This window comes from Hemiscyllium ocellatum, chromosome 47, assembly GCF_020745735.1.
Source record: "Hemiscyllium ocellatum isolate sHemOce1 chromosome 47, sHemOce1.pat.X.cur, whole genome shotgun sequence".
Taxonomy (NCBI): domain Eukaryota; kingdom Metazoa; phylum Chordata; class Chondrichthyes; order Orectolobiformes; family Hemiscylliidae; genus Hemiscyllium; species Hemiscyllium ocellatum.
In genome coordinates, this window is record NC_083447.1 from 26,746,813 (window position 1) to 26,767,445 (window position 20,633).

The 20,633-nt window shown below is 42.1% G+C and overlaps 1 non-coding gene across 1 annotated transcript; it reads left to right on the top strand.

Annotated features, from left to right (window-relative positions):
- The first annotated feature begins 5,081 nt into the window (after nt 1-5,081).
- trnas-uga (transfer RNA serine (anticodon UGA)) lies at nt 5,082-5,163 on the top strand. Its single transcript has one exon. It is a non-coding gene; the product is annotated as a tRNA-Ser (tRNA).
- The last annotated feature ends 15,470 nt before the right edge of the window (nt 5,164-20,633 follow it).

The window sequence follows — 20,633 nt, forward strand, 5'->3', positions numbered from 1 at the left end:
ATGATAATAGCAGTCTCCTGCGAGTGAGGGAAACAGAGGGAGGTGAACAGTAAACGTATTTCTCACTCTCAACTTTGAAGAATTCCTGCCTCATCCTCAACATAGGTCCATAAACTGCGGCCAGACAGCCTCTTATTAACAGTCACAGGCCACATTGGATTTGTTACTGGGTTTGGATTGGCCCGGTGTTAGATGTGAAGGTAGGTGAGCAATTTGGTGATCGTGAACACAGTTCGGTATGTATACGTAAGCAAAAGAATGGGATAGTAATGTACTCCAGGGAGAGAGTAAATCTGAGGGAAAGGCAATTAGAATGAAATTTGCAAGATTTAGTTTGCACTAGATGTGGAATGAAACGGATGGAATGAGCACAATTGAAATGTGGAGCTTATTCAAGTAACTGATATTGTATGTACTTGATGAGTATGCACCTGTCAGTTATGAAGGAAGTTGACGAGCGAAGCGGCCGTGGCTTACTAAGGAACTTGAAGCTCATGTCAAGAGAAAGTTGGTGGCTTATTTTAGCATTTGACGTGAAGGTTGTGTTAGGGCGATTGAGAGTTACAAGTTAGTTAGGAACGACCTGTACAGAGAGACCATAAGAGGCAGGAGAGGACATGAGAAGTTGCTTGCAGATAGAGTCTTAGAAAACCCTAAGGCTTTCTACGTGTGTATGAAGAATCAAAGAACGACGACAGTAAGATTAGGACTAGTCAAAGAGAGTAGTGATGAATTGTGTGTGGGGTCAGAGGAGGTAGGAAGCCGCCAAACGAATACTTTTCGTTAGTATTCATATTGGTTTAAGACAATATTGTCGAGGAGAACCTGAGATACAGGTTACTAGCCTGGGTGGAAATGAGATTTACAAGGAGGACTTCATAACAATTCTGGAAGGTTTGAAAATAAGTAAACCCCTGAGTCGGCTGGGATCTATCCAACGATTTCCTGGGAAGCCAGTGGGGAGATTGCAGAGCCTTTGCCTTTGATCTTTATTTCGATATTGTCTACAGGAATAGCACTCGAAGATTGGAGGATAGCAAAACTTGTTCCCTTGTTGAAGAAGCGGAATACAGATGACCCAAGTAATCAGACCCCAGTGAGACTTACCCTTCTTGTAAGAAAAAAAATGGAACTGAGTATGAGAGATTGCATGTATAATCCATCAGCCAGCAATAATTTGATTTCAGAGGGTCAACATGGTTTCGTGAGTTTTTCGAGATGGTGAGAAAACATGTGGATGAGGGTAGCCATTTGATGTGGTGCACATGACGTCTGTAAAGCCTTTGATAAGCTTCCACATGTTAGGCTGTTGGAGAAAATGCAGAGGCATGGGATTGACGATGATTTCGCAGTTTGGATTAGAACCTGGCTTTGTGTGAGAAGGCAGTAAGTGGTGGCTAATGAAAAATATTCATTCTGAAATCCGGTTACGAGTGGTTTGGCACAAAGATCTGTTTTGGGATCACTGTTGTTTGCCATTTTCGTAAATGACTAAGACGCAGGCATAAGTGGATGGGTTAGTAAGCTTGCAGATAACGCTAAAGTTGGTGGAGTAGTGGACAGCGCAGAAAAATGTTGCAGGTTGCAGGGGTGCTTGGACAAACTGCACAATTGGTCTTAGAGGTGGCAAATGAAGTTCAATGAAGCTAAATGGGAGGTGACTCACTTTTGGGAAAAATAGCAGGAAGGCAGAATACTGAGTTAATGGAAAGATTCTTGGTAATGTGGATGTGCAGAGTGACCTTGGAGTCCATGTACAAAGTTTCCAGCCAGGATGATTTTCCTTTGGATTTACGGATAGTGTCGAAACAGGCCTTGAGGCCCAACAAGGATACACCGACCCGCCGAAGCGCCACCCATTTTCCTACACTTTCCCCTTTACCTCAACTTCACATTTTTTTGGATTGTGAGGGCAAAACCGAGCATCTGGCGGAAACCCACACAGACAACGTGCAAACTCCACATCGAGAGTCGCTAGAAGCGGGCATTGAACGTAGGTCTGCAGTACTGTAATATAGCAGGACGTACCACTGTGCTACTGCGAAAGAGTGCGTTGCTAGGTATTTCATTAGTACAGGAATGAGTTCCTCAGCTACAATTTCATGCTGCAACTATACAAAACACTTGTGTGGCTCCACTTAGAATATTTTGAACTGCCTGGTCGCCCCATTCCAGGAAAGATGTGGAAGCATTTGAAAAGTTGCAGATGAGACTTAACAATATATTGCCTGTTCTGAAGGAAAAGTCTTATCAGGAAAATCTGAGAGACTTGGATCTGTCCTCATTGGAAATAAGAAGTCTGAGAGCGGATTTGATAGAGAGTTACAAGTTTTTGCAAGGTTTTTTTTTTAACTCAGGTTGAGGTTCAGGGTGTAGGTCTGCTCCCTGAGCTGCAGGTTTGAATGAAACATGCAGCTCAGCGATCAAACCTACTCCCGAGAATTATAAGAGGATTAGATAGGGTAGACTGTGGAAGTCCTTTACAAAGGAAGATGATGTCAGCTTGTACGAGTGGTCATAACTACAAATTGAGGGTTTATAGGTTGCAGCCGGATGTCAGAGGCAGGTTCTTTGTTCAGAGAGTAGTAAGGGTGTGGAATGCCCGGCCTGTCAATGTCGTTAACTCAGCTACATTATGGAGATTTAAACAATCCTTGGATAAACACATGGATGATGATGGGATAATATAGCGGGATGAGCTTAGTTCACAGGTCGGTGCAACATCGAAAGCCAAAGGGCCTGTGCAGCGCTGTATTGTTCTATTGTTCTATGTTCTAAAGCTAAATCTCCTCATCGGGGGCCTCCAACCCATGGCATCAATTAGGATTTCACCAGTTTCCACATTTCCCCTCCCCCACCATCCCTCACTTCAAAACCTCCAGCTCAGCACCGTCCTTATGATCTGTCCTATCTGTGCCATTTCCTTCCCAACCATGTGCATCACCCTCCTCTCCAAACTATCAACTTTACAACCTTCTCCGTGCACCTATTGCTTGCCCACCCACCCAACCTGTTACTATCCATTTCCATATTCTGCTGCCCTCATCGCAAAATGTCCTCCCGCGCATTGTGTATCGTCAGTAAAACTGGGCACATTTCACTCTGCCAATTCCACCAAGTCATTAAGGCAGATATAAATCATTGCAGTCCTATGACTGATCATTCCACCATTTTACTAATTACATTTTTACAACTTGAAAAGTTCGCAAGAATCCAGATTATGTGTCTTCCATGAAATAAACAACGGACAATCCTGGCCTTGTTTTAACACAACACCGTGAACTTCTACCTTATGTAATGGCTTTTGATATGTTCTCTTATGGAATGACTACTCACATTTGATCAACTCTGCCTGTAATATGATCAAAGAACTCTGGCAAAGTTGTCAAGTGTTTTTCCTTTCAAGAAATAATGTTGACTCAGTTTGACTCCAATCATCTTTTCTCAGCGTCCTGCAATTTCTTTCTTCACAATTGTCTCTCGCAGTTTCCCAATGTCAGATACGATATTGGAACAGATGGAAGTCATTCGTCCAATCAGGTCAGCTCCACCTTTTAATGAAGTCATGTCTGAATTGGTTAATTGTTAACTGCACTTTTCCACCTTATCCCCATTCTTTTTGATTCCCAAAGTGACTAATTGGGAGGCCGTCTCAGCCTTGATCATACTCAACCTTGACTGAGTGTCGTTATTGGAAAGAATTCTGCAGATTTGCTACTCTCTAAAAGACGGAATGTCCTCCTCATCTGTGTCTTAAATGATTAACGGTTCCCCTAAGATTAGGCTCCATATACTCTTCGAAAATTTCGTTTTTCGTTTTTCATTAAATATATTTAGTCCCAGTCCTCTGGAAACTGACCCTGATTGTTGGCAACATTTCCTCCAGACATCAACCCACGCACCCGCACTGCGCCCTCCCCCATCATTATAAACAGACCATAAAAGTCTCCAGTTAACCTTCTTTGTTCCAAAGAGAAGAATCCCAACCTCAGTAATTTCTCGACAAAAGGGGTTTGCTCTTCACTGGACATAATGCAAGGCGGAGGATTGTGAAAATATTTTGGGAAAGTATCACCAGTTGTTAAGTTAAAGAAAACAAGGAAAAATAACAGTAAACGCATGTCTCGAGCTTTGGAAAACTTTATAATCTCATTGTGAAGCGAAATCAGAGGTGAACGAAGGTTGGATTGCTCCACTTAACACAGCCAGTCTTCAAGTGGCCGCGACGTTGACTCTGTTGTTCTCTGGACATGAACTGATCTGAGATATTGTAAAGGAATTTCCTTCCTGCACGTCAGGATTTCAAACCTCGCCACAGCTACAAGACCACGAGAAGACTCAGGTACACACAAGTTAAGAAAAAGCCTCGAAGAGAGCAGGAATCCTTTTGGAGAAAAGTTGGTTGCTGTGACGTGGATTTGTTTGCAGCTGGTACAGGGTTGTTGCCATTTAACTGCCGTGAATGTCCCAGGATTTACTGTTTTTGGATCGTGCAATGAGTAAGTTTACCCGTCTCTGTTGCGTAATTGGTCAACACATTCATCCATTAACCGAGCGGTTGGTGGTTTGGGACGTTCCAGGGTCGGATCTCTCACTGCTCATACTTCATCGGTTTTCTTTCCTGCACAGCTCCGGGATTTTACTGTGGTCAGGAAAATGTTCCCCAAACAGGAATCTTATCCAGAATCGCAAAGGAATTTCTAATGGCTAATGCAAAGGACTGTGGATGTTGGGAATGTGAAAAAAAATAGAAAATTCTGGGGAATGTCAACAGGTTTGTCAGTACAACTGAGAGAAAACGGAGTCCTGATAACGTTCTGAAGAAGTTTTGAAACATTGAATTGCCTTTTCCCAGCCCAGATCCTGCTCGACCTGCTGAGTATTTTTCTGCATTTTCCGCCGACGTTTAAGTTGAATATAGATCCCACCTATCGGGGTGGAACACCCAGACCCACTTTGTCCAGACATTTCATCGATTTGAAAGCTGTGGGTTTTGAATTCAAATAAACCAAACCATGATTCACTACTGCAAAGCTTCCCAGGGACAGAGACCTGGAAATGAGACCTCTGCGTGTCCATTTGTAGTTGTGGCCGAGTGGTTAAGGCGATGGACTTGAAGTCCTTTGGGGCATTGCCACGCAGGTTCGAATCCTGTCAACTACGGCGAATTTGGGTAGACTTTTGCTTTTGGAGATTCAGAACACGGCGGGGAGAATCACTTCATTCAGGTCATGAGTGGTGCAAATCTCCAGTTCACTCAAAGAACTGCACAGATGCACGCTTGTTTTGCCAAATTTGTTTAGACTCGTTATGACACAGCATAAGCCCTCCAGCTTACGATAAAACCAGTAACACAGAAACGATTTATGCTGTACAGGAATCTGCAACAATTCGATTGGCCAATAACTACATGAAGTAAAAATTCAGCACTTCATTTGTAAAGTAAGAGAGAGATTAATTAACAAACCAATGTATTTCTATTACCCATTTTGATGTTCCTTTCGATAATGCTATTCAAATAAAACTCCCAGTTAAGGTTTACAAAACAGCACTTCTTTATCAAAAGCGGGCAGCTGTAGGTTCTTGTCTTCGGATCTTCCTGTCTCTTCTTTGTCCCTGTTGGGAGATTCGGTGTCAAAGATCACGGATCGAAAAGTTATTTTCCACATATATATTTTTTTCAAGAAGATTGTTACATGCAAGGTCCTGGCAGTCCTCCTCTCAACTGTTCAATGTCCCCCATCTCATACCCCAGAGCATCTGATTGGGTCCCTGTTTATTTTTAAAGACTTTCAAGAGATGCAATTAAAATTTGAATTGAAATTTATATATTTTCCTGATTAAAATTTAAACTGAGTGGCCAAACTCGAACTATTTATGTCTCCAGGCAATGAACGAATTGAATTGTTCGACCCAGGATTACGTTGTTGTCTTATTGAGAACACTTGTTTCTGTGTCTGCTTGTTCTGCTGCTTTTAAATTTCTTAAATGTGCACTAATATGTTTAAAACACATCGCCTCTGCAGGAAACAATGAACCATCATAATGAAGATATGTTTTCATTTTTAGTTTTAAATACTTTACCCTAACATATCGATAAATTTCATACAATTTCGACTTAGTTTTTTTTCCTATATAAACATATAAAACATGAAATAAAGACAATCTCATCTGAACACCATCAGTTGAATCTGAGATAACGTATCTGTGATTTCATTCTACTGACCCACAACATGCATGATTTTTAAAGTGAACGTCTCTTCCATAAGAAGCCAACGAAATAGTCTCATATTATTACATATATACAACGTTTTAGCGGATTGTGGTCTGTGTACATAACCTCTCCGATCCATTATTCGTGGCACATACATTAAATTTGTAACGCCAGTACCAAACTCAATAGTTTTTTTTCGATTGTGGAGCATTTCTTCTGATAGATGTTGATTTTCTATGAAAAGTTATCAACTAGCTGTTCTTCCCCATGCTCATGTTTCCCGTTGGAGTACACCTCCAACTCTAACGACCATTGATGGCTACTTTAAAAGTATTTTTAGATGTTTGGTGCAGGTAATACTGGTTTGGTGGTTAATATCGACTTCAAATGGTCAATTGCCACGTGCCATGTTGCTGAACACCGAAAAGTTATGTTTTTCTTCAGCAAATCGGTTAACGATGGCACTACAATAGTACAGTTTGGAACAGATTTCTGATAGAGTCCGCTGAGTCTGAAGAATTAAAGAAACTCTTTCTTCGAGGTTCATCATGGCAATTCCTCAGAAGCCTTCGTCCTCACGTTCCAGAGGGTGGTCAACCTGCCATGACCGATGTTACATCCCAAGAACATCACCTCTGCTTCCGTGAATTCTGTTTTTTTATATGTTTCTCATCAGTTTCGGTTCTCGTGGTCGTTCAAAGAGCTCTGCCAACAGACCCTTGTGATCATTCCTTGAATTGCTAAGGATCACTACATCGTCCAAATAGATTACACAATTTGTCAACCCGGCCACAACTCTGTCCAAGTGTCTTTGGGTGTGCCGGGCTTGTTCTTCATTCAAAAGTGCATCACTTTAAACTGATATAGCCTATATGGAGTTACAAGCGCAGAGATTTGTTCACCAACTTTGAAAATGGTACCTTCCAGTAGCCACACATTATACCCGATTTGGTGATGTAACTGGCTTGTCCGACTTTCTGGATCCAGTCCTCCAATCTAGAAATTGGATATGAGTTCGATTTTGTAACGGCGTTGGCCGTTCCATAATCCACACGAAATTCAACACAAATCATCTGGTTTGGTAACTAAGAAAATCAGTGAACTCCACGCGCTCTGGCTTGGTTCAAAGATGTTCTCGTCGAGCATGGTGTTCACCTGCATCTAGTCCTGTTAGCCTTTGAGACGATTAAGTCGAGAGGGTTGCTGCTTTATTGCAGCAGAATTCCCCACATCTACTTCGTGTTCAATTGCTTTCGTCCTCTCCATGTGATTCTTGCATGTACCATGACTCTGTCGGAACAAAAAATCTTTCAACACTTTTCTATGCTCCTGAGACAGACAGCTTTCTAAGCCATCCTACTCCTCAAGGACTTCATCATTTTAGAATCTGTTTTGAGGTACATCAAAATTCAAAGCAACTGAATTCGATTCCTCACTCTGCTGGGCAGTAACGAACAACTCTTCCTCCAGTTCTTCCTTTGATGTGTAATACGTTTTCATCATGTTCACATGACATACCCAATACAGTTTTATTTTATATCTGACATCTTTGCTAAATAGTTCAACTGACTCAACTTTTTCACAGGGACCAGTAAACCTAACTTTAAAGGGATCACCTATGATTGGTAACAGTACTGACAAGTTATCCCTGTGGGAAAACTTCTGAGTCCCAGATTTTTATCGGCCACCTGCGTAATTCTACGCTATGCCATCTTTGGGTGCTGTTTTGCTGAATCACCGACTAAATTTAGTCTCTCCCTCAATTCCGATACATGATTTAATTGTGTGATCTTCGACTTTGACCCTGTCATTTGTTGCTTTAATTAATTCCAAAGGGCAATCACTTCATGTGCGAATATGAACTTAAAAGGATTGACTAAGTGGATTCGTTTGGAACATTCTTAATGGCAAACAATACGAATGGGATATCTTTTTCCCAATCATTAGGGTAATCTTGACAGTATGCTCTCTTCATGGTCTTCAAGGTCTTAAGCCATCTTTCTAAAGCTCCCAACGATTCAGGAAGATATGCACTAGATTTAAAGTGTTGTATCTCAGCTATCAATAACCTTCTTAAGCAGTTGAGCAGTAAAATTTGACCCTTAGTCTGACTGAATCTGACTAGTTAGGTCATAGTGTGTGAAGAAAGCTACTAACTCCTCTACCAGAATTGTGGCCTTGATACTCCGGGAAGGAATTGCCATTGGAAATATGGATAGCACATCCATTGTAGTCAACAAGCACTGGTTCTGACATTTAGTTCTCGGAAGGAGTTGCACACAATCAATTATAATCCACCTGAAAGATTCTCCAACTGTGGTAATTGGCAACAAAGGCGTGTTTTCATTGCCGCCTGAGACTTACCTGCCATTTGACACGTATGACATTGTCAGAAAAAGCAACCACATCCCGTGTGCATTCCAGGCCAAGAGAAATGTTTAGTATTTAGCTTGCGTGTTTCGTAACCCTCGGGGACCCCCTATAGGTAGTTCATGTGCTACCCATAACACTTCCTCTCTATGTTGTAGCTGCAACACCGTCTTGTGTACTTCAGCCCACTGCACGAATCACATCAAGTAGTGTATCAGCTGACCTAAACTCAACTCCTTCATCTTTCTTTTTACTTGTCACTTGGTGCTGTGCCTATTGAGAGTGGGATCTGTTCAACACACAGTCTGGAAAAATAGAAAGATATTTCTGATTTAACTCCTCAGTTTCGTCGTCTTCCTTGGGCTTCTCCACAATAAGGGGAGTCACTTCCAATTTGGATCTTGCCAATTCATTTCCAAGCACAAGCTGAATTCGTGGAACTGACACTCTGTCTATCACGCCCAGCGTAAATTTCCCCGGCTTAAATTGGGGCTCCAACGTGATCTTACATAAGGGAACGCTAAATTTCTGCTCATATATACCACAAATTACAACACTCATGGGAAATAGATATGAAAGGGTACATATTCGGCCATCCCTTACTACCAGCAACTGGTTAGATCGTGTCACTCTCGTGCCACCAGTTTAGCTTCTTTAAACATTTCTATTTTCCACAACGCCTTTAATTAACGACAAGTACTGTCCGTATTCAAATACTTTCCGTATTCAACTTTGTCAGAATGGAAACAGCTGAGTCCTTTCACCTCCTTTCGACTCTCTTGGACTTCTTTTTTTCCTGCTCTAATATCTTCCAAGTGCAGGAAGGTTCTTGGTTTAGTAATGCAGAATCTCCCCTTCTGCCAATTTCGATCCTTCACAGGACGAATATCTGTTCAAAAGCTTGTCTTATGCACCAGCATGTACTCATCTACTAATTCTGCTGTCCTTCTGACTTTCCGAAATCTTTTTTCCTCCACGTGAATTATTGCAGTCTCTGAAAGTGTGTTTTTGAACTCCTCCAGCAGAATTATCTCTCTAATAGCGTGAAATATCCTCTCTTTATCCAAATAAGAATCCATCCATCAAAGTATTGTGTTTATTTCTTTTTAACTCAACATAAGTCTGACCTGTGTTTCAGAAACGCTCTCGATATACATCTGGTACCGGTTCAGAAGCACTGAAAGGAGCCTGTTTTACTCATTCATAATCTTTTCACACCTCACGTAATATCATACCAAATCCCTTACTCGCTCTGACTTCGAGTTTAGTCTGAACTCGCATTACCCATCAGTCCTCGGACCATTCCATCTGCCTAGCCATGTTTTTGATTGAAATGAAGAAGGCTTCAACATCATCCTCATCAAAATGTTGCGGAGTTGTGACACATTTACATATATCACTAATTTCTCTTTTAATTTCCATCCTGCTAACTTGACTTTGCTGACAAAGTCGCAACTTCTCAAGCTCAAATTTTCTCTCTGCTTCTCTCTCTTCTCTGTTCCTTTCTTATCTCCCTTTGCTCATCCAAGGAACTTCTCTCTCTTTTTCCTCCCTCTCTATCTCCCTTCTCTCTGTTTCTCTGTCTCTCTCTCCTTCTCTTCTCTAACTTTTTCTCATTCTTCTCCCCCCTTTCTTTCTCTCTCCCTCTCGCTTTCCTCTCTCTCGCTTTGTTTATCTTCTCACTCCATTTTCCTCGGGACTAATTTAGGTAACATCATCAGTGGCGACCTCGCAGTGAAGCGAAGCTGTTGTCTCCTGCTTTCTATTTATAGGTTTGTCCTGGATGGGGTTTCTAGGGTTTCTAGTGATGTTATTTCCTGTTCGTTTTCAGAGTGGTTGACAGATGGTATCTAGACCTACATGTTTGTTTATGGCGTTGTGTTTGGAGTACCAAGCCTCTAGGAATTCTCTGGCATATCTTTGCTTAGCCTGTCCAAGGATAGATGTGTTGTTCCAGTCGAAATGTTTTTTTTCATCCGTGTGTAGGGCTACGATTGAGAGAGGGTCGTGTCTTTTTGTGGATAGCTGTTGTTCGTGTATCCTGGTGGCTAACCTTGTTCCTGTTTGTCCTACGTTGTTTTTGTGGCAGTCCTTGCATGGAATTTTGTAGATGACTTTGGTTTTGTCCATGAGTTGTACTGGGTCTTTTAAGTTTGCTAGTTTTTATTTGAGAGTGTTGGTGTGTTTGTTTGCTACTAGGATTCCGAGGGGTCTTAGTAGTCTGGCTGTCATTTCTAAAACTTCTTTTATGTATCGTAATGTTGTTAGTGTTTTTGGCTGTGTTTGGTCTGCTTGTCGTGGTTTGTTCTCGAGGAATCTGCGGACTGTACTTTTTGAGTGTCTGTTCTTCATGAATACGTTGTATAGGTGGTTCACGTTCGTCTGTGCTGCAGTGTATGGTGGCTCGTTGGAATAGTGTTCTGACAACCTTCGTTTGTGTGTGTTGGGATGGTTGCTGGTGTAGTTAAGTATTTGGTCAGTGTTTGTCGGTTTTCTGTATACGCAGGTTTGTAGTTCTCTGTTGTCCTTTCTTTCAACTGTGACGTCGGTTGCTGTCGGTTTCTTCCTCCTGGCACTCCATCCACAACGCCATAAACAAATACATATATCTAGATACCATCTATCAACCTCTCAGAAAACGAAAACGAAATGACATCACCACAAACCTCACGAACCCCATCCAGGACAAATATATAAATAGAAAGCAAGGAGACAACAGCTTCGCTTCACTTAGAGGTCCCACTGATGATGTTACCTAAGCAGGTAATGAAACGTTTGGATCTCAAACCTACAGCTCAGCGAGCAAACCTACACCCGAAACCTCAACCTGAGCTACAAACCTTACAACAGCAGTGTAACTGATGAAAGGGACGACAGGGTCCGTTGTTTTCTGTGGTGCTCTACTGTTTCTGATTCAGTGCTCCCAGCGCTCCGGCTCAAGTTCGATTTCCAGTCACGTAGTGGGAGTTTTCCTATGCTCATTTGTCGTAGTGGCAGCATTCCTAAAGCAGGAAATGATATATGTGGCTGAGAAGTGGTCATGTTTTGTCAAAAACACGATTCAGGTTAACATAAGACAAAGAGCTGCGGATGCTGGAAATGTGAAACAGAAAAATGGAATGCCAGAGAAACTCAGCGCCTGGTAGTATCCATGGAGCAAAGCAGAGCTAGTGTTTCAGATCGACAGAAGCAGGTTCGTTCGGTATTTCAACATTGTAATGCAGGAAACTTTTCAGTATTATGTGTGGGATCATCATATTTATCAAAACTTCTCATTAGTTGCCAACCGTCACTTTTACAAATTTAAAAGGTTTTATTTGGCGGTAATGCTGCTTCCGTTTCCATGAGCTGGTGACAAGCTGTGCTTTAACGGTTACCTTTTTCTTTTCCTTTTTGTCATTTAGCAGCAATGTCAAGTGGACAATTGACCCTTTCAGTGTCTTCCACAATGTGAGTTTCCATTTGTCTTTCTACTTCTGTTCATTGTCACCTTCTTTCACAGTCTCTGTCCAAATCCCTCATTTCCCATATCTGAACTTTGGAAACTCTGACTGCAGAAGACAGTGTGAAAGTGAAGCTGATGAGGCAATTTCTCCTCCCGCTGACTGGAGTGTGTAGAACTGGGCTCACATTCTCTAGATAATATATCTGTCACTTAGGCCTGAGGCCTTCGACATGTTTCCTTTTAAATTCCAAATACAATTCATAATAATTTGCTTTTCGTGTAAAATTAATGAACAGTGACAGCAGAGAATGATCAGCGTGTGATATCCGCGATGATTCCTGCCTCACCTCGTTCTTCCCAACAAACTGAGAATGAAGGACGGAGAATAAACGAGGAGGTGAAACAAAAGCGCTTCTAGAACCGAGGTAAGAAACTTCAAATCGAATTAGCAGAACAAAACAACGAGGTGTCAAAGAGGTGCATACTCGACGTGATTGTTTGGTGTTCGAGATGGGAAAGCTATCCAGCCTGAGGCACCTTCATGTCTCTTGTTGCTGACTGAATCAGAAAGAAGAGGTTTCACGAGGCCTCCACTTGTCTCACTTTGCTGTCCCCACCACCTCCCCTGACCAGGTTTACATTTTCCTGCTCTTCTATGAGGTAAATGATGCAACGTCATTTCGTGTCGATCACTTTCTCAGTTCCAGTTCCAACATGGCTTCGATTTCAGAGCACGTATGAATGTTTCACTGCAAATCCATTCATTCCTGTTGTGAAATGACTGAGTCGCTAACATGCGAACTGCACCAAAGCATGATTCAGGATTTCTGGTGTTGGTTCATTCGCGTTGAAAAACAGCAGACAAAATCAAAATGAGGACTTTCAGAGACTATCTTGGGATTAATTTGACAGAGAGGCGACATCAACAATCCGTGGTGCACTGTGACACCAGCAAGTAAGTGTTACCTTGTTTTCAAACCGTGTTTCCTTCGCACTGAAAGCAAACGCGGTACCTTTGTTACAGAAAGGGTGAGGGCACGGAAACTGCACTCCTTATCAGGATGATAATTGCTGCTGTACATGTTGGCGCACGTTCAAGACAAGGTATGAGAGCAGCTTAACAAAGTTTCAGACAGCAATTAATTGTAATTGCTTTCCATTTCACTTCTACAGCAGATATGGATTGTTTGCATACAATTAGAAGGACTATGGTAGCAGATACCCGGAGAAACTATCACGGCAAATCCCGCGCCAATCATCTCACTGTTTTTTCAGTGTTGTCGGGTCTAAATCCGAGCAATCCATCGTTAGCAGCAGCATGACGATTCGTCGTGCTCATGAGTTGAAAGGTTCAAGAAACTAAGGCATTCCCTCCTTCTCCGGGGTATCTTCGGATGATCAGTGAATCATGTCTTATTGATAGAGACATGTTTCTAAAAGTGTCGGGTTCTAAGCAGACACCTGTAATCGGTCGGGATCAAGTGAAGAAGCGGAGTGGGGAATTCAAATAAAAGTGCATGGCAATGATGACTGGAACGCATGAGGCAGGAAGTAATCGTGGAGCTGGTGGTGTTAGGCTCAGTGTTGATGCCAATGGGTTTACCCACACTGCCCCCTGTTGATTTTGTCTCACACTCACTCCAGGTCAATTCAACACAATAACCTTCTTCCTCTTGGTGTGAGGATCCCTCTGGGTGTGTGAACGCCGTCAATGGGCCAAGAAAGGATGGACACATTCTTCTTATTCTATCAGTTTAAACAGGTGAACAGTACAGTTTGAAACCAATGTAAGTGCCCATTGACTTTCCCTGTACATTTTCAGTGGAGAATGTTAAACTGTGAACTGTCTGTTCAAAAGCGGGCATTGATTGCAATTCTCACCAAACAACATTTTACACAAAAAGAAAAACATTTCCAAACTTTTGTGATGAAGTGGTTAAAGAACTACAAGTGTGGATGTGTAAACGCACTTCTAGTGGAGGCACTGTGACTCGGTTCGTTAAAGTGCTTCTCTAGTAAAGAAGAGAACTTGGATTCAAATGCCAGTTGTGGATGTCCAATCTTTCAAAGGCTCATTGTTTCATCTTCTTCAAATGTCATATTGCTGATTCCACAGCTTTCTGATTTGAGCTCAGCCTGTTGTGATTTGATGCTCCTTGAGTTATTCCCGACTTTTTTCTCCACCAATGAATGTTGTTTCTTGCTGACTGTTAATAAAAACTGGAACCTCTTTCCATTGTCCCACAAAAAAATCTTTTCTTCTCTTTTGTTGCGCTCGCTCTTTCACTCCCAGTTTTAGTGGGAATAACGAGTTGAGGCAGCAGACACTGCAGATTTGCCGGGAAATGTTGTGGCCATAGCACAGACACCAAGAGCTGATCATCTTCATTTTCTGCAGTCACTGATCATTCATCTTTCACCAACAGTAAATACATCGTTGTAATCCTATATTTCGGATGAAACTGCTTTTATTTCCGGAGGAAAAGATGTTGTATTTAGAATTCGAAAGACTCATAACATGGTGAGTAAATAACGTCTCCTTACCGCAGCCCTAAGTAACAGATACATTATCAGGAGAATGTGGGCCCAGCTACACACAATTCAGCCAGTGGTGGGAGGACATAGTCTCTCAGCAACTCCACTATTACAAGCAGAGGGATCTTGGTGTCTATGTACACAGATCTCTGAAAGTTGCCACCCAGGTAAATAGTGCTGTGAGGAAGGCATATGGTGTACTGGGCTTTATTGGCAGAGGAATTGAGTTCCGGAGTCCTGAGGTCATGTTGCAGTTGTATAAGACTCTGGTGAGGCCTCATCTGGAGTATTGTGTGCAGTTTTGGTCGCCATACTATAGGAAGGATGTGGAAGCTTTAGAACGAGTACAGAGGAGGTTTACCAGGATGTTGCCTGGAATGGTAGGAAAATCTTATGAGGAAAGGCTGAGGCACTTGGGGCTGTTCTCATTGGAGAAGAGAAGGTTTAGGGGAGATCTGATAGAAGTGTATAAGATGATTAGGGGTTTAGATAGGGTAGATACTAAGAACCTTTTACCGCTAATGGAGTCACGTGTTACTAGGGGACATAGCTTTAAATTAAGGGGTGGTAGGTATAGGACAGATGTTAGGGGTAGATTCTTCACACAGCGGGTTGTGAGTTCATGGAATGCCCTGCCCGTATCAGTGGTGAACTCTCCTTCTTTATGGTCATTTAAGCGGGCATTGGATAGGCATTTGGAAGTTATTGGGCTAGTATAGGTTAGGTAGGATTCGGTCGGCGCAACATCGAGGGCCGAAGGGCCTGTACTGCGCTGTATCCTTCTATGTTCTATGTTCTATGTTCTCTGCCTCTGAATGTGAGACATTTCAAAGACCAGAAATGGGAAATGAGGAATATGAACAGATTGAGCGTCAGAAAATGTGAAACGGAGTGGTGCATACATCACACAAAGAGACAAATACAGACTCCATTGATTTATACAAAGGGAAGACCATTCGACATGGCTGCTGAGTGAGAGAAAGTAAAAGAAAAAAGTAACAATATAAGCACAAACCTTCAGCAGCTGAAAGGCAATGAAAATAGCATTACAGTCGATGAAACCATTTTAAATATGTCGAAATGACGGGTGTCAGCGAATTTCGATAAATATGTTTACAAAACTGGTCATTTCCCTGCCATCATGATATGGCAATCTGTAACTAATCTGTTTCTGTCGATCTGAAACATTAACTCTGTTTCTCTCCACAAATGCTGCAAGGCGCATAATCTATCAGTCAATCCCTGATTTTGTTTTAGATTTCCATCAACCGTAGTTCTTTATTTTATGTTAGCATGAATCACGTTTGGTACAAAAGCTAATCATTTCTCAGCTCCCACTTCATTTCCTGTTTCACAAACACTGTCATCACAATGGGCGGTAAGTGCCGAACTCCCATCTCCAGATTGGGAACTGAATGTGCACCGCGGCAGTGAGTGAGTAGATACATAACGATTACTTCACCAACGAGGGCGGCAGAAAACACTGTCTCCTTTCTCAATGATACTGCTTTTGCATTTTCCTTTCGGATCAGTCTCACTGCAGATCGGTTTCCCCAGTCTTACATTTTTTTTACCGCTTTTAAAAATGACCACTTGGCCCATCACGCTTTTTGGCTCAGAGACATCATTCTATTATAGTCCTGCTTTTCGTTTTTGCCAGATAATCTTGTTTATTCCAATGTTTCCAGGGCAAATGCCAATGAAATTCTCCCTGTGATCTTAAGTGATACAATAATGAGACTGAAGTTTGACATGGTTATACCATGTTGTAGGAGAAAGTGAGATGCTGGAGATCAGAGCTGAAAATGTGTTGCTGGAAAAGCGCAGCATCTCCTTGGATGCTGCCTGACCTGCTGCGCTTTTCCAGCAACACATTTTCATATTATGTTGTAACCCCCTTGAGAAACTCATCCTCATTTTCAGCCTCAGTGGAAGATATACGGACACATCTCCCCAGAGGGGCAGAGGTCCCAGGATTATACACGTTCCATGTGCTTCATGTTTAAAGTTTCTTCGACAAAACGCAGCTTTAGCTTGAACACAAGCCCATTTTCCAGTTAATATAAAACGTTGCAGTAGGCTGTGATATTAAATCGACAGTGAGCTGTAATAATCCTACAGGTTGTTCATGTGTAATGTTCAATTTCCCAAAATCCATCGACCTGTGGCACCTGGGAATCTGAAAGAACAGCGACAAGCAAATAACCCTCATTTAAATCAATTGAGACTCGGCAAACTCGAAACACTTTCACGTCGGGTCTCGTTTTGTTTCTCTGCCTGTCTCGTCTCCTTCTCCTTCTGACCATCCAACTCCGAAGTCACTGACTGTTTGATATAAAAACAGGAAGATCGTAAAGCCAATGATTACCTAAAAGCGGGGCCAGGGAATATCAAACGCAGGGTATTAAGAAGGCATCTGCTTGCACACGGCAGGGCACCAGGATCTTATCTTCCCGATTCTCATAGAATGCACTGTGGCAGTTATACCCAATCTCAATAATCCAATCGATACTGTATCTGGAACACAGATCGGGTAGACTCAGTTCCACCCCTTGCCAGCTCAGGTACACATTGCAAAAGCTGTCCGGTAACCGCAATTGGTCACAGGTCTCCAAAACAGAAAATGTCTTTTGTCACTTGCACTTTTCACATCTCATTTCCGATTATGTGGTCCATCAGTTCAAACGTATTTGCCCATGTACATGTGCAACTGAACGGTTTGATGAGTGTGCTGGAGATTTGCACCAATCCTTACCTGGATCAAGTGAATCCTCATGCCCTTATTTGATCCCAAACAATAGAATGGGTAGGAAACTTCGGTTTTCTCTGCTCTCAGCCGTAGTCGGCAGGATTCCACCCTCCGTGGGGAATTCCCAATGGATTTCAAGTCGAACACTTTAACCACTCGACCAAGGCAGCAGAACCACGCCAGCAGTATTCCTTTCCAGTTCTCTCTTTCTCCGTGGAGTGAGGCAGAGTTAATCATTGCTGGGTTAATTTGAATTCAAAGATCAAAGCTTTCGAAAGAGTTAAATGTCGGTATCATCCATGCCAATAGATTGAATGGACAGAGAGATGAAAACAAAAACAGAAACTGCAGGAAAATACACTCAACAGGTCTTGCAGCATCTGTTGAGAGAGATTCAGCGACTTTGTTTCAAATTTTCTCCAGATCATTATCAGAAGTTTGCTTTCCCCGACAGGTAATGCAAAACCTGGTGGATTTCCCCAGAAGTTTCTGTTTTAGTTTCAGTCTCCCGAAATCCGCAGTCTATAACATTAGTCATTAAAAGAATACAGAGACACGTTTGTGGTTCCAGATAAGATTGCTGTTTTAGGGACCAAATTTAAAAGTCAGAACAGTGCAGGAAAGAAGACGGATGAATTGAGAACAGTTATATATCCGCTCACGAAGATCTCAAACAACCGACCTTTCGTTTAACAGCCGCATGCGTTGACCAATTTCAGCAGAGAGACTGTTGAATCCCGAGCTTGCATGGTTCTCGAAAGCTGGCTGTTACTGATTTCAAGCTTCAGCCTGCCGCTACATGAATGTCAATTGTCCTCTATGGGTATTACTTGTCCAAAATAAAGTCTTGCATATGCATTGTGGAGACAAGGTCACAGTCTGATTGCACCCTCTGCAGAAACATTCATGTCACCGATAACCGGCTTTTCTATAACCAGGACTCTATCCGTTTGAACCTTTTAGTGTCTTGTCCGTAACAGAGCTTTCTCATTGTTCCAAAACCGAAATTATGCTTGAATTCCTGATGTGTAGGAATGAGGATCCTTTCAATATCTCAGATCTGAACATGTCTAAAGGACATCAGAGTCAATGTCCCGGCTTCTTGACGAAGGGAAAGATAGCTGTACTGTCTCTGCTCAGTTGGGCAGTTCACCCTGCATTTCCCTCTAATTCATCTTCCCAAACTGATCGTAAAGATTCATAAAACTCGACACTGGACTTCCTGTTGTTTTTGGCTAAAAAAAATCCACCTGCCAACTGACAATGTTTTCTCAAATTCACTTCACAAATTTCCGCCTTACACCATTACCAGGAATGATGAAATCCCCTTTTGTGGAGAGATTGCCCGAGGCTGGCAGGGTCGTTTTTTAGAGGAAAAGTTAACCAGACATTTCCACAGACTGTTCATAATGACGTTGGAAGGAGCGGTGTGGATGGGCAATTTGATGAACAGTAGTAACTGTTGCCACTCACCGGTGTCAGTTACCTGAGCACTGGGATTGAAGATTTTTGAATGGAAGCCAGCACATGCGCAGAATAAATTCAAGGATTATTGCAGATATTCGAATTCGAGCAATATCCGTGAAAAAAGAAACAGGAGTGTATTTGTGGTTCAGACCTCGAGTTTCCAAAATGTAGACAAATGTCCAGAACTGTTTGATGAGACTGGGTTTTGAAGTTTGAAAAATAATGCGTAGAGCAGGAGGTCATTCGACACTCAAGTTGCGAAGATGTAGCCGATAGAATTCGGACCAATGCAAAGAAACCCCGGAAGGATTGCCAACCCTTTTCCTGAACGACTCGGCCACAGGTACGTGAGGTTTTGGGGCCCTTAACATTGCTTCTGGAATGGAGGCTTCCAACCTGAAAGCCTGGTTCTCGGCTTGCTGTGTCTGCCCAATGATCTCAATGTTTGCTTTCCATATATATTTCTTAAGAACGGAGGAGGCTAATGGCAGCTTGAACTGAACTACACACATGGATGATGGATGGAGTGGATGGGAAGAATCCATTGTCATGTGCAGTGAGATTAATAAACTTTGCAATGGATCGAGAAAGAAAGATGTCCTTGCGTTTGTATAGAGTCTGTCACCGTCAAATGGATCACAGCTGATGAAGTGTTTTTGAAGCAGAATCGTCATCGGCAAATCGAATGTTCAAATCAAGACAGATTGTTGAACCAGAGATCAAAAACGAAATTGGGAAAAGGTTTGAAAGGCCAGAATTCATAAATCCCCTTGACCTGAGTGAGTCTCAGCTTTTCCTAAAGGTAACTGAGATTCAGTCACATCACAGTGGGGCGGCAGTTCTTTTCTGTGCAGACTGGTTGAGCACATGAAATACCAGTCGTCAAATACCACTGTGGATCTAAAATCAAAACATCCCAAAAATTAATTATAATATCTGTTGTTTATCATCTTTCTGTGTTCTTGTCTGGTTTGTTCGTGTGTCCCTGTATTAAATCCTACCCAACGTTTAATTTGTGAATGGAGACATTCCCTTCACTACTGATGTTTGGAAACCCCATTCGACATTGAATGATTTTACTCATATGCTCCCAGAGGACAGTCCTCCCATTACTAGGATGAATCCAGTGAACATTTTCAACGCATCTTCAAAGCCAAGGATTCCCTTCTCCGAGTTGGGGATCTGTTCTGCACTGAACTCAATGTGTGTGCTCATTAAAAGCAAAACAATTGCATCAAGATTTTCAGACTAAGATTTTGCAATCTGATTGCATTAATGTTTGTCCCAACAGTTACTTTCCTTATTGTCGTTTGTTTGTGGATGATAAATTTTCCTGAATATTTCTGGTTTTATTTCATATTGGCGGATGTTGCAGCAGTTTATAATAATAGTGATTTCTAGAAGCAACCAGAGAGCATGGTAGCTGATAATGTGAAATGAGACAGCAGTAATGATTGACCTCAGAATGAAGGCGTCGCTAGTTTGCAGTGATAACAGTGTGGCTGATTTTCGTATTTATTTTGGAGGAGGACAGGTTGGGTCTAAGACGAGCACTTAAAACGAAAGCGCGGGGAATGGTATCAGATAGCGAAGTTAGGGTAGGCTGAATTGAAGTGGAAAATGCATCAGAATCATGGGGCAGTTCAGCTTCATCATGCCACTCAGAATGTAAAAGGCATGCAGAAGAATCAAAACACCTTCAGTGCAATGACAATGACAGGTCAAGTGGGAAGGAAACAAAGCAAGACACTAAGGTGGACTGCAACAGTTTATATGAAAGTTTTCGCAATATATCCTTTGTTGAATGCTGATTACCCTCTCGTTGGAAAATGGAATTTCCTGCAGTGTAACGG